This window comes from Cricetulus griseus, chromosome 2 (genome assembly GCF_003668045.3).
Source record: "Cricetulus griseus strain 17A/GY chromosome 2, alternate assembly CriGri-PICRH-1.0, whole genome shotgun sequence".
In the NCBI taxonomy this organism is placed as follows: domain Eukaryota; kingdom Metazoa; phylum Chordata; class Mammalia; order Rodentia; family Cricetidae; genus Cricetulus; species Cricetulus griseus.
In genome coordinates, this window is record NC_048595.1 from 54,357,977 (window position 1) to 54,372,515 (window position 14,539).

Genomic DNA, 14,539 nt, shown 5'->3' on the forward strand with positions numbered 1-14,539 from the left:
GGCAAAACCTCTTTTTTTAGATTTATATATATGAATGTTTTGACTGTGCCCATAGAAGTCAGAACACAACAGATACCTGAAACTGTATTTACAGATGGCTGTGAGCCACCATTTGATTGCTGGGACTGGAACCCAGGTTCTCTGCTTTTAACCACTGAGCCATCTCTCCAGACCCATTTTTTTCATCCTGTTTTAAATAATCTCATTTAATAACTTTAGGTAGATTTTGAAATTTTTTTATTGTATAATATGACATAATTATCCAATTATGTAAAGTATTAAAATACATGTACTGATTTCTTTTATACTATGTATGTGTGTTTAAGCTGAACACATTCATTCTCCCTTCCCTCCCTTGCCCCTCCTAAAGAACAAGCATATTTCATTAGAGATAAAAAATGGCTAAATATAAAAAATGATCAGTGGAGAAAAACCATCTGAAAAAATAATAACATAGCCGACTAATGAGCATTACGATTAACATATTCTACACATCTATCAATACCCAGGCTCAGTATGCCTCTGTCCTCTCCAAAATTAATAATGACAAGTACCAGGACCCTGTTAATATTTGAGTAGTCTAGTTGGCACAGGCAAACATGCGGCAGAGAAGAATGTTAGTCAGTGGTCAGGGTCGCCTGTCTGTTGAGCGGCAGTTTTCCTCAGGGTCTTCTCTAGCCTCAGCTCTCATTGAGAGTTCCTACTTCTCAGGCCAGCTGAGTTCAGTTCTCTTTGTTTCCAAGACACTCTGAACAAAGTGTGTTCACTGGATTAAATGGATTTGTAGATGTGCTTTACCTAAGGGTACTCACAGGCTCCTTGACGATAGAGTCTGAACCATTGGTTTTTGGGTACCTGACACATGGTAGGCACTGGTGGAACATTTGCTGGACAAATGTTCAATATATTCTCTTTTGCTAGCGTGCAGCAAAATAACATGAAGTCATAGGGAGCTTTACATGTAAAAGGTATTAAATGCGTTCATTTTATACTGTGTTCCAAGACACAGAAAGTTGCTTGCATTTCCTCAATGTGGGTATACGCGCATTGGCTTGGTGTTGGTAAAGGAATGGGATGGTCATGTTGGCAGGGTATGACAAGAGCATGGGTCCCAGTGTATGGCTTTGCCATAGGACCTGGCCATAGTTTTGGGACTCACCTTTTTAGAACCCCCCTGATGGGGAATGTACTGTGTATGTTTATAAGGAGACTCATATTTAAGCGGAGAAACAGGAAGGGTCCCTTTTTCCCGTTAGCCTCCTCCAGCGGCACAATGTGATCCACTGGCAAGGAGGGACGCCAATAAGGCGTCGGATAAGTCTTATAACATATATAGAGTTATGATAATTAAGACTGAGCTAGCAGATGAGGAATCCTAGTCATTGGCCAAGCAGCTTTGAACCTAATACGAGTTTCTGTGTATTCATTTGGGCCTAACTTGGGTGGGCAGCTGGCGTAAAGCTCACACGTGGCGGTGGGGCTCGGGCGGCTTCTGGCAGAAAGATTTATCATAACACCCCCCCCCCCTAATTTTATTAAATAGACAAGAAGAGGTAATCTTACACGAATTCCAGATCAGTGAAGCTTTGAAACCCTTTTCATGTTTTACTGATCTTTTAGAGATTGTCTGTAACCATAGAGAGTCCCATCCTGTTAGCCCCTCATAAAGCTCTTGGCAGTCCTGTTCTCTGTTTCAGTTTGGGGGTCCTCTGGGCACTTTCTCTTTGTTTTTATTTTTTCTGTCATTTCATATTCATTTCTCTCTCCCTCCAGTCCTGTAGGATTTGCTTTGAGCTGTAGAGAAGTCTGAATGCAGTATGGTGTTAGTTGGCGTTCTCATTCTTCCCACAGGTGGCCCTGTTCACCTCTCCACTGCTCACGCTGCTCACTGTGCCAACACTCAGAATTCATGGCCTTTCTCCTGCCACCCCTCACCTGCAACTGGCCCTCAGGAACTTTTAAAGCCCTCTTCTCTTATTTAATTTTCTGTCAATGTAGCGTCTGAGACCATTTCACTATGGGTTTATTTCACCCTGTCCCTACTTTCATGGTGTGCTTCCACCTTGAATATGATAATAACACTAAGTACTGTTCTTTGAATGTGTATTTTGTGTCCGTGTTGCTGCAGGAATTTACTTTCACCATCTTGAAGTCTTTGCACTTTTCCTAAAGGGTGGCTGCATTCATTTTACAGATGAGAAAGCATCCTCAGATGGCTTAAATAACTCATCCTGATTGTCCAAGATAAAACCTGATGTAGTTCCAGTGTAGCAAGTTACATGTCGGCCACTGCATGTAGTCAGTTCTTCATTATTGTCTTCATGTCACCTTTTGTTTCAGAAGTGATATTGTATCACCATGTGACAAGCATGTCACCATCCTTACACTAACCTGTTCTATTTGTTATTTATGATTTACTTATATTGCACAAACTTTTTTATTTTTCTTATTTTTTTTTTATTAGTTCAAATTAGGAACAAGCTTGTTTCACATGTCAATCCCTTCTCCCTCTCCCTCCCCTCACCCACACCTCTCCTACCCCACCCCGACCTACCCCCCCACCCCATCCACCCTCCACTCCCCAGGCAGGGTAGGGCCCTCAACGGGGGCTCTGAAAAGTCCACCACATCATCCTGGGCTGGGCCTAGGCCCTTCCCCATGTGTCCAGGGCAAGAGTGCATCCCTTCACGTGGGATGGGCTCTCAAAGTCCCTTCTTACACCAGGGAAAAATACTAATCCACCACCAGGGGCCCCCTAGAGTGCAGAGGCCTCTTCATTGACATCCATGTTCAGGAGTCAGGATCAGTCCTGTACTGGCCTCCCAGACAGCATCTGGGGTCAATGTGTTCCCCCTTGTTCAGACCAGCTGTTTCTGTATATCACACAAACTTAAACTCTTAGAATAATGTGCTTCACAGTCCTCATTCTAACATGTTGACTGTACAAACATTCTTGTCATTTTAGTCTTTTGTATTGTCATTTCGATTACTAAGTTATGATTGGTTTATCATAATTATATAAAGTTTAATTTTTGTTGTTACTGCAGAGTATTTAGAATATTTTCATTTTCAGCTGAGATAAATTATAATATTTATGTCCCCTTTGAAGATAGATAGATAGTAATGTTGGCTTTCAAAGAAAATTTTTATTTAACTTTCAAAGAACTCCCTATTCCAATAACAACATTCTGCACATATTGTTTTAATTAATCTTCCTTTATTTCTTGAGAATATTAAAGAAAATTTCAAATTTCTTAAAATCTACTACTGCTTACTACTAAATACTTCAGGACTGACTTTTTAATGCATAAGGACATTTCTCTAAGGAAATCTCTGTAACTGCCATCTAAAATCCAAGTCTAAATTGACATGATAATAATGGATCATTTCTCTCATTTGTGCAAATTAGGGTCCAAGTGAGGCTCACGCATTGCATACAGTTGGTTGTTATATGATTAACATGTATCATTCTGAAGGGTAAATTAAACACACACAGTCTCCCTATGTACCAGGCCTTCATCTTGTGAACCTCTTGTCTCATCTCTGGGATGCTGAGATTACAGGTGTTTGCCAGCCCCATTTACAAACATTTTAATACCATCAGCTTGTTAGACAGAAAGTGGTCCTATATAGTATCCCAGCATCTTCACATTGATGGTCTCCTCAAGGTGCTCTTTTAACTTTCCTATCCACTGTATTTGTTTCCTTGATAGTTAAGTATAATGAATTTAATATTAATGTGGTTCAATTTTTAAGAAAGAATACTAGGTAAATGTATTTTCAAATTGGGGCCAAATTTAACATTCTTCTCAGCACATTTTAACAAATCATATGCTTTTCTTTTTACCCCCCCTAAAATCAGAGGTCTGGTTACAAGCACCCCCAGAAGTAAGTATTAATGTTGAGGAGCCTGAGACTGTGTTAAAAGGAATATGAGTGGACATGACTGATTGCACAAGATTCAGAGAGAGAGGACAGCTGTGAAGTGTAACAAATAGTTTTTTCGCCGCAGCCACCTGAGCTCCGCCTCCACGTGGGCTCTTTCTACCAGGCCGCCCAATTTCTGCCTGCTGCCACGTTAAGGTCCCAAGGAATACACAGAGACTTATATTAGGTACAAATGCTGCTTGGCCAATCGACTAGGATTTCTTATATGCTAGCTCAGTCTTAATTATCATAAATCTATATATTTTATAAGATGTTTTCCGCTGGCTCCCTCTCTTGCTGGCAGATCATATGGTGACTCCAGAGCAGAGACCAGGAGGAAGAGGGAAGGGAACCACTTCCTTCTTGCCCTTGCTTATATATGAGTCTCCCTGCTGTGTCACTTCCTGCCTGGATCTCTCCTACATTTCCCAGAATCCTCCTTGACTCCTAGTTCCACCTAACTTGCTGCCTCATTGGCCAAACAGTACTTCATTTATCATCCAATAAGACAAACACATACACAGAAGCACTTCCCCCATCAGTGAAGTGCTTTATTTAACAGGATGGCTTTTCATTGGGAACCAAATTCAAATACCTGAATTTTTTTCTTTCATCTTTTGGGACAGGCTGTGAACTGGAAAAGTGGAATTTAACTGTAAATGTATTGTTTCCTTATTCTTTAGCTTATAGTTGCTCATTTGCTGAATTTATTACCATTGTGTGGTGTAGAAAACACCACTAGAAGTTTAGTTGCAGAAGCCGAGAGTCTGAAAATGGAGAAGAGTTAATATTAAACTTCCTAATCCAATATCTTGGCTTACAATTGTTTTTTGTGCCTAAATATTTGCCCAGTTTAAGTCTGATTGTTGATTCTTTATTTCTCTTAAGAAATGGCTTTGGTATATTTTTACTATTACTGAGAATGAGGTTTCTCTCTCTATTTTCTGCCTCCAGATGGCTCTTTAGACCTAAGAAGCAGTTCTCTTTCCTTTAAAATATCTGCAAGTATTTGAATTGATACTGGTAAGTTACATCTTTTCTCAGTATTCCTTCATTGATCTTATGGTACTTGTTGTTGCTTTGATAATCCTCTGGTATTTTTGCCATGAGTGTAAATGGTGTGTGTGCCAGGAGTAATGTGAGTTCAGAGGTTATGTGTGTGTGCATTGTTGGTGTACTGTTGCAGCTGGGAGAAGAGAAGAGCATTGTGGATGTTTCCTTCCTTCCTTCCTTCCTTCCTTCCTTCCTTCCTTCCTTCCTTCCTTCCTTCCTTCCTTCCTTCCTTCCCTTTCTTTTTCTTTCTTTCTTTCTTTCTTTCTCTCTTTCTTTTTCTTTTCTTTCTCTCTCTCTCTCTCTCTCTCTCTCTCTCTCTCTCTTTCTTTCTTTCTCTCCCCCTCCCTCGTTTCCTCTCCCCTCCCTCCCTCTCTTTCACCCTCTCCCCACTTTCTTCACTTGGAACAATAAGGAGGAAAGTGAAATTGAAGAAGGATGTTGCTGAAGGCTTGAGTTGATACAGAAAACTACAGTGGTTTTAAAGATCCCAGTAAACATTCTCATTCTGTATTTCTTAAGGGTAAAAAAGCCTAAGTTGAAACATACTGTTTTATTAGACTGCCAGACTCCTTTGTGTTTTTATTTTGTTCTTGGTGGAACTGAAACTTCTGAGTTACTTTTTGTTTGTTTGTTTTCTAAATCAAATGGACACATAGTTGCTAATCTGTTTCAGTTTTCCCCCAACCTCTCTTTTTTCTAAGTTCAGTAATTTTTATAGGAATAATAAACATTTAATATAGGAATGATTATGCTAATTTTCATATGTGTTTCTGATCTTTCTATCATTAACTGTAATTTCCTTTTAATAATGAATCTTTTGTTTGTTTGTTTTGCCTTTTGTGTTTTTGAGACAGGGTTTCTCTGTGTAACAGCCCTGGATGTTCTGGAACTCATTTTGTAGACTAGGTTGATCTCAAACTCACAGAGATCCACCTGCCTCTGCCTCCCAAGTGCTGGGATTAAAGCCTTGTACCACCACTGCCCAGCATTTGTAATGAATCTTAGTTCAATATTGTCACAATATTATATTTGGGTAAATGCTAAAAAGTCATCATGTTAAGGCCTTAGATATCATGGGAAAGTATGAATGGTTTTGCTTTCCATTCTAAAATACACAAAGAGGACTTGCATTGTGTGCCTTTTCTCTGAGTGCGCTCTCTGTCTGTCTGTCTGTCTGTCTGTCTGTCTGTCTGTTTGTCTCTCTCATAATAAGTACAGAAATTAATCAAATATAAGTGAATACATTTAGTAGTTCTTTCTAAGATCAACCATGAACTCTATGATTCTCAGACCCAGTATAAGGACACTATATAGTAACTCCTAAAACTGTGAATCTCTCTGACTTAGCATGGGCACAGTCCTTAGAAGAAAGAATCTCTCCCACTGTTCTATTTGCTTATTAAGATTTTGTTTTCAGTATCTTTCTTATGTAGACTTCTCTGCTTGTTTGAGATAAGACTTTCTATGTAGCCTATGCTAGCCTGGAATTTTACCTAGGATGACCTTGAACTCATGCCCTCCTGCCTCTTCTTCCCAAATGGAATTACAGGTTCAATTATACCTGCTTCATGTACTGGGTTCTTATCTTTGTGTGAAGTTCTACCTCTAAGAAGAACTTTTATGTGGTTCATGGACACAATTTTCTCTTGGTTTTGTGGTATCAAAGTACTCTTTCTTTAGTAGTCTTTTCCTGTGAATGTATGCCATTTGTAAGCTGTGGGCTCCTAAGCAGTGGAGAGTTTGTATTCACTTCTTCCTATTGCACAACAGCTCTGGTTTTTAAGCAAATAAGAGAGTAGATTTCTCTCTGTTTGGGTGAAGTTAATACATAAAGCCTTGACTATCAGACATGAATCATAATACTGCTTAGACTAATATATTATTTGAGTATATCAAATGCAACATCGATTAATCTTAATCATTTCTATTCTTTTAAAATATCAACAGTTAAAAATTGCATATCTTATTATTAAAAATGGCTTGAGCTGAGATGTAATCTCCCAAATGAAGGGATAAAAATAAGAACAGGATGAGACAGAGAACCATTTTTCTTCCGAAAAACTTCAAATAAATTGAGATAAAAAAATTACACGTTGTTAAATAAATCAGAGGTCTTATGACATCTCTAATACTTTATAAGACATGTTTGACTTGACTTATGTATTTAAAATAACTAGCAAGGTATTCTTTAAATGCTAAAACATAAATCACAAATGGAAAGCTTTGATTTATGTTAATGGCAGATAACGTGTGGGATGTGGCAAGTGAGCGCTGACTTTTGCAGTCTTCCCCAGGTGGGGTGACAGAGCTACAGAGCACAGGAGAAAATGCTGCCTTAGGCTCCATTTGTTGACTCATAGGTGCAGGCTGTCTCCTAGGACGTGATGGAATTTTGCTAAGAACTTTCACTTCTGTTTCAGATAACCGGACTGTAGTGAAAGCTGCTGGGCAGGTCTCAGCAACTCCATGTCACCGTGGCAGACCAAATGTGTGCAGAAGTCTGCAAGGAGCATGGAGAACTTGGAACAGATTATCTTCTTAGGTAAATCTTGGGCCTCTGATATTTTCCAATAATGTGTAGGTCACATGGCCATCAAGGCAACACTGCCGTTCATTTTCATATTCCAGCCTGAGGACCAGCCTTTTGTTCGATTTGTGTTCTGTAGTAGCCATCATCCTGATTGTTTTACATGGCTGTTTGTCCTTTTGCCCTCCAACTCTCACCTTAAATATAACTGCCCCAGAAAGCCATTTCTGGATCTCCCTGCCTACAGAGACCCCCCTCCTCTTTACACATTGTCCTGTTTATTTCCCAACACTTTAAAAACATTTTTTTCTTAGTGCTTTCACATCTTATTGCTTGCCTCCACCACAGATTTCATGTTATCAACAACAGTAGTACACTTAATGGCAAACATCAAGCACTCTAGAAAATTATTAGATAAATGAATGAAGACCTATAGGATTGCATTTGAACAAATACCTGGATTTTAAAAAGTATAAGAGGCAGTGCTTTAAATGAACATGACCATAAGCCCAAGAGGTACCTTTACAGATGTCTCACCGCGTTCTCATTCAAATGAGCTCCTTGCGATGACGTTTCAATAGACACTGCACCAAGAACTCACAGCTGTAGCCAAGCCCTTCTCACAGAGGTTCTCAGTTTCTCTCTGTTTGCAGGTGCACACAGGCTGACAATCTACGGACACATACCCTCAAAATAAACCGGGGCTACTTTGTGTCTGCCTGTGCCTGCCCTTCTTCCTTTTCCACTCAGGAAATCACATCAGCAGGTAAGCCAGTGAGTGTGGGTATAAGGCCTTACAGGGACCACCGTAAGTAACACAAACAATAAACCAGCTATAAATATTAGAGACTTTTTGTCTTTAATAATAAATTACTTGATACAGTTAATAAAAACACAGTGTCTATGTTGATGCAGTGTCACATGATTTTTTTGAGTTTATGTTTAAGCAGTTGGTCTTGAACTTCTGGGCAGCATTTTATTGTTTATATAACTTTTATGGAGGAAAACAGTGCATGGAGTTGAGAGTCTAAGTGGGAGACGAATGCTTGGAAAGAACAGCAGTAAAGCCTTTACTGATGCCTGTTAGGTATTGTTTCAGAATGATTAGCATAATGAGTATTAATATTTAAAGTGAACCATTTATATGCAAATGTCAGACATCTTTCACTTGTAATTTCATTGTAAGTGAAAACTAGTTAATTTGTTAATATTTTCTACCATTCATCTAAAATATACATTCATCTAAATTATACTTGGAAGTAATTTCCAAACTCTTGACAGAAGGAGGAAAGTAACATTACAATGACCTTTGTGTCTCTTTTAGTATTTTTCTTCTAAAGACAAGACATCAGTTAATTAGCCTGTCACCATACTTGCACAGCCTTTGTCTCCACCAGCATGTGTTATCTGGAGGACAATGATATACTCCAGGAAGCTCTGGGCCACAGAGGTTACTCTAGGTGGAAAAACAAGATGTGTATAGGAAATAAAGATTCCTGTATATGCTATGTTGTTTCAGTTCATACTGTATCTATATGCCATATAGATACAGATACATGTTTATTTCCAGAAGAACTATATTGCTAGTAAGCCATGAGTTCCCATATACCTTTCATTCAGTTTTCCTTAATGTTACTATCATATGTAGCCATATGCATTTACTAAACTAAGGTATTGCCATCGGTATATTATTAAGTAATCTATACTTCTTTTTCAGATTCAATGAGCATTTCAAGAAATGGGTATCTTTTTTTCTGTTTTGGCACCTAATATATTTAGCATATATGTATTTAATGAGGTATAAAATATACAAGGAAGATGCAAAGAATTTTATGAATACTCAGGCATCAATACTGTTAGAATTTAGTGTATTCTCTCCCTAGTGCACATACATTAACAAATACCACACACAATTTTAGGTCAGGCTTGACACTTATTTTTAAATATTTTCGTATGTGTGTGACAAGATCTAACTATGTACCCTAGGCTGGCCTAGAACTTGGTTTCTCTTACTTCAGCCTCACAAGTGCTGGAATTATAAGAGTGTGCTATTACACCTAGTCACCCACCTATTTTTGAATTCTCTTCTCTCACCATGTGGATTCCAGGAGTAGACTTAGGCCATCAAATATGGTGGCAAATATACCCATTGAGCCATCTCACCTATTATTTTAATCATTTAGCAAATCACAAATATCACCCTCTGTAGTTTTAGTTTAAGATACCTTTATATTTTCAGTTTTTTAAAAAGTGGATACTCTTTTGGTTAACATTACTCATTCATTGTTCATTTCATTTTTTTCTTGCAAATGATTACATGGTGATTTTTAGTACACATGAACTTTGGATAATATCCATATTTTTACAGATCAAAAAAGAAGAATATATCATATGAGAGAATCTAGGGACTCCTCTATTTGTCTTATTTTAAACCCAAGACTAATATATTTAAACTAAACTGAAACCTGTAAAATTGAAAATGAACTTCTCTGCTCTGGTAGACCTGTTTCCCTGAGGGAAGGATTGCCCTGGGAGTTCTGTAGGCTGAGCCAGCTTGTCAGAGATTGTTAGCATACAGCTAAGTTCAAGTGCAGCGGCAAGCCCAAGCTTTACAGAGGTGGTCTAAGTGAGCTCTCGGAAGAGTGTCACAGCTGATGTGTTTTGATGTGTGACTAGGGGTGGCATTGCTTGGGCATTTCCTAGGGTTGGCCAGTTTTACTTGTAGGGTTTTTGCAATTTCTTGGTCAACAAATTACTACTGACTATTTTTACTAGGTAAGAGACATCAGCACCAGAAAAACAGGACCCTGATTGTCCTAAACTTTCAGAGCAGATAGTTCACCTGCTCCTAGGGCACAGGTCCTGTAGTGTCAAGACCTCTTGAGCTGTAGTCAGAGGACATTCTTGTAACACATGAAGCAGAATCAAGGCAAGGAATCAGGATGCCTTCCCCCCACCCCCAGCCATAGGCCATAGCTGCTGGACATTGTGAGTTCACTCTTGGAATAAAGGCATGCCCCTACCTGGACTACAATGTGCAGAGTGGGGCAAGCATGGCATCTGAAGCAGGCTTTACAAATCTGGAATCCAGTACCAACTAGACACGCTTTGACATTAAGTAACTGAGGCTCCTTGGTCGGAGCTTTCTCAACATCAATGTAAGACTGCTACAGAGGTTAATTTGAATGATTTGTGAAAATGTCTGTTATTGGTACTGGCATACGGTGTACAATTGGATGAAAGTTTATTCAGTGAAGGCATGGATTAATGTGCTTCCTAGCTGTTTGGACACCTTATGTTTTAAACAGTTGTGTGGCTATTTGTAATAGGAAATACAATAGACATCAAAGAAATGAATTAAACATCCATTTAATTCTCTCGCAGGGTTGCAGACAACATACACTGACTCTGGCTAGAACTTATTGGATGAACAGTCAGATCCTGAAATTTAGGAGTTGAAGCAGCAAGCAGTTTGATGATACAAGCCGTGGTGGACCTCTGGGGCCTCAGAAGCAGATGGTTATGGATCTTCCTCTGGAATGTTGATGGCTTTATTTCTCATCTTTAGTGACCTGTCATTGGTTGCCAGGAAGACAGGGCCGTGTCCCAAACATGGACACTGCTGTCACTTCGCTGATTCAGGAATACTCTGCAGGGCAAAGGGAATGTTGGGAGACTAATGCATTTTAAAGGGTTTCTTTTTTTTGTATATTTTATTTGAAATGTTTTGTTTGGTACTATGGAAAAAATAATTTTAGAGACAACAAATGTTATCAATGTAGGTAACAGTTTACCATAAAAGAGAGACATAGGAAATATTTATGTGCTGGGCTGGAGGCGTAGCTCAGTGGTAGAATGCATGAGACCCTGGGTTCAATCCCAAGAAAACCTCCTCCCCCTTAAAAAATGCAGAAAATAGTTACAGGATGAAATTTCAGAACACCACTGAAAGTTTTTAAAGGTTTTGTTGAGGCACAGTTGACATATAACAAAGTTCACATATTTGAAATCATGGTTTGGTATATTTTGGTACTGATGATGCACATCTGGAAAACTGCCACTATGATGAAGACAATGACTGTCTTCCACCCCTGGATATCTCCTTGTGCCTTTGTGTTCCTTCCCTCAGCCCCTGCCATCCCTAAGCACCCACTGCCTATGTCCCTTAGATTGACTCAATTTTTCTAGTGTGTCATATAAATGGAATCATACAGTGCATGTCTTCTTTTTGACTCAGTATGACTACTGTGAGACTCATCCATGTTACAGTAGACAGCAGTGCTTTGTTTCTTTATATGAGTGACTAATGCTGAATAGATTATACAGCTTGTTTATTTATTAGTTAGCAAGCATTTTACTTATTTCTGTCTGGGGATATTATCAATAAAAATGTTATAACAATTTGTGTACAGGTGATTTTTAGATATGTTTTCATTTCTGTTGGATAAACTAGAAGTAGAATCAGTAATTGCCAAGTATCAAGTAGTTGTACCATTTTATATTCCTACCACAAATATCTTGTAGCCACACTTGTTCTATATCTGCACAAACACATAGTGCATGTCTAGTATTTACTTTGAAAATAATACTTTAGAAAGGGAAACAAGCCAAATAAAAAATTAATTAAAAAATTTAAACGTATCAAAGAAGATATATAAATAATGACAAGCATATTCAATATATTTAGCTACCAGAGAAATGAACAATTAAAACTACAATAGATGGGGAATGTACTGTGTATGTTTATCTTATTGATTGTTAAATAAAATACTGTTTGGCCAATGAGACAGCAAGTAGACGGGACTAGGAGTCAAAGAAGATTCTGGGAAATGTAGTAGAGAAATGCTGATCCAGGCAGGAAGTGACATAGCAAGGAGACTCATATTTAAGCGAAGGAGAAACAGAAAGGGCCCCCTCTTTTCCCCTCCGCTCCTGCTCCAGCAGCACGATGTGATCCACAGCAAGGAGGGACGCCAATAAGGTGTCCGATAAGTCAAGTCTTATAACATATATAGATTTATGATAGTTAAGACTGAGCTAGCAGATGAGAATCCTAGTCACTGGCCAAGCAGCTTTGTACCTAATACAAGTTTCTGTGTATTCATTTGGGCCCTAACTCGGTCAGGTGGCTGGCCTAAAGCGCACACGTGGCGGTGGGGTTCAGGCAGCTTTTGGCGGAAAGATTTATTGTAACACACAATGATGTGGTTATTCAAGTGGCAAGATGAAAATATAATAACTTCATATTATTATGCTCAGTTTATAGATGGAAAAACTGAGGCTCACAGAATTAAGTAACTCAATCGAAATAATTTATGTCACAGTCATTTGAAGAAGGTTTTAAAATCTCAGGTTGAAAAGATGGGGATTTACTTATTTCTTAATTATTCCCTTTTCTGACAGGACAGACAGGCTGCCCTAGTCATGGTGGATACTATGGAAGTTCTAATGCAAGTTTTGCTATCTATTTAACCTAATGTGTAAAATATGTGTTTCCAACATCCAGCTTTGTCTGGATGCCTCTTGGAGAAGTATCCAAAGTATGGAAAATATATGAAAACTTCACTAGTTCAACAAAAAATACAGTTCTGTTTAACTATAACCCCTAAAAATCAAGCTGTGTTTTTTAAGAGTCTTACATGGCCCAGACTAGCCTCCACATTGCTTTACAGCTGAAGCTAGCCTTAAACTCCTGGTCCTTCTGACTCCATCTCCTGTGTGCGGAGATCACATGCATGCACCATTATGTCATCCAGTTTTATGTAGTCCCAGGGGTCGAACACAGGACTTTGTGCATGCCAGGCATTCACTTTAGCATCTGGGCCATATCCTCAGCCCTCGTTGTATATTTATCTGACAGATCTCAGCTTGACTTACTCTGTCATTTCTGCCATTTGATCCTGGGCAAATTATTAAGTAAACACTTTAAGCTTCAGCTTCCTCTTTTGTAACTTAGAGATAGTCATCCTCATACCAGTGTTTTAAGGGTTAGAGAATCTGATACATGCAGTTTATTGCTATGTCCTATATTTATTAGTCTCCCAACATTGAAGTTACCATGCCAATAATAATATATGGCCATCATAAGAATACTACCAAGCTCAAAACACCTTAGCCAATGTCTTACATATAAAGGACTTGTTCTCTCCTTTAGGAAATGGTCATTCCAGAACAGACTATGACAATTCTTTCCTTAAGAGTTCTAAGAAGTAAAGGAAAGTTGTCCTTTAAGGGTAAACATTGAGACCTTCTTTTGAGGGACTAGCTATAGTTGCTGTGGAGCCACATCCTCTGAATTTTAGAGTTCAAGGATCAGATTGCAGGAGTAACAGAATACAGAGAAATCAAAGGTAAACATGATAAAGAACAGTAGGAGCACTGTCCCTTATGCTCAGATGACTGAAACCTGTTTGCAGTTTTGTGGGCTTATCCTTTGTATCGGGCACTCCACCTCGGTAGGATGTGCTTTATTTTCCACTTGCTGTCACACCAGCCACCCTTTTCCAGGCCTCTAGGACTGTTGCAGGGCTACTAGTGATGCATTGTCTCTGTCCTGTTGGTTTCCTTGGAAATAGGAATAATGTTTTTGGTCAGTAGTTGGAGACTTCAGTGAGGCTTCCTCCAAGCACTTGGATTTAAGATTATGACGAGAGACAAATATACTTTACTGCCTGCCTCTGGCAGTGCTTGCTCAAGTAGTCTAGTAATAAGTTAGCCCTTCAGAGAGCCTGAAACTCTGCTGGCTGTCACTGCTATTGTTATACAAACTTCCCAGAAGATGAGCATGAGAACAATTGTTTCTCCATGTTGGAAAAACTGTGCCCTGCTTTCAAAACAATCAGGCCAGGTAAATGTTATGTCCTAACTACAAATGTATGAGTGGAAGGACATTATGGAGCTCTCTCTTGCAGTACAATTTATATGGCTTTCAACTGTTCCAGTTTAAGCATGGCACCCCCAGCTTGACCCTTCGATGACAAAGGAGTGGAGATTATTTATGATGTACATCACACATCTTGTTCCTTGAACTCA

The 14,539-nt window shown here is 38.9% G+C and overlaps 1 long non-coding RNA gene across 1 annotated transcript; it reads left to right on the forward strand.

Moving 5' to 3' along the window:
• Positions 1 to 4,452: 4,452 nt before the first annotated feature.
• LOC103159491 lies at positions 4,453 to 12,142 on the forward strand. Its single transcript, XR_004768199.1, has 4 exons — positions 4,453 to 4,950; positions 7,401 to 7,522; positions 8,161 to 8,273; positions 10,892 to 12,142. It is a non-coding gene; the product is annotated as an uncharacterized LOC103159491 (long non-coding RNA).
• Positions 12,143 to 14,539: the final 2,397 nt, after the last annotated feature.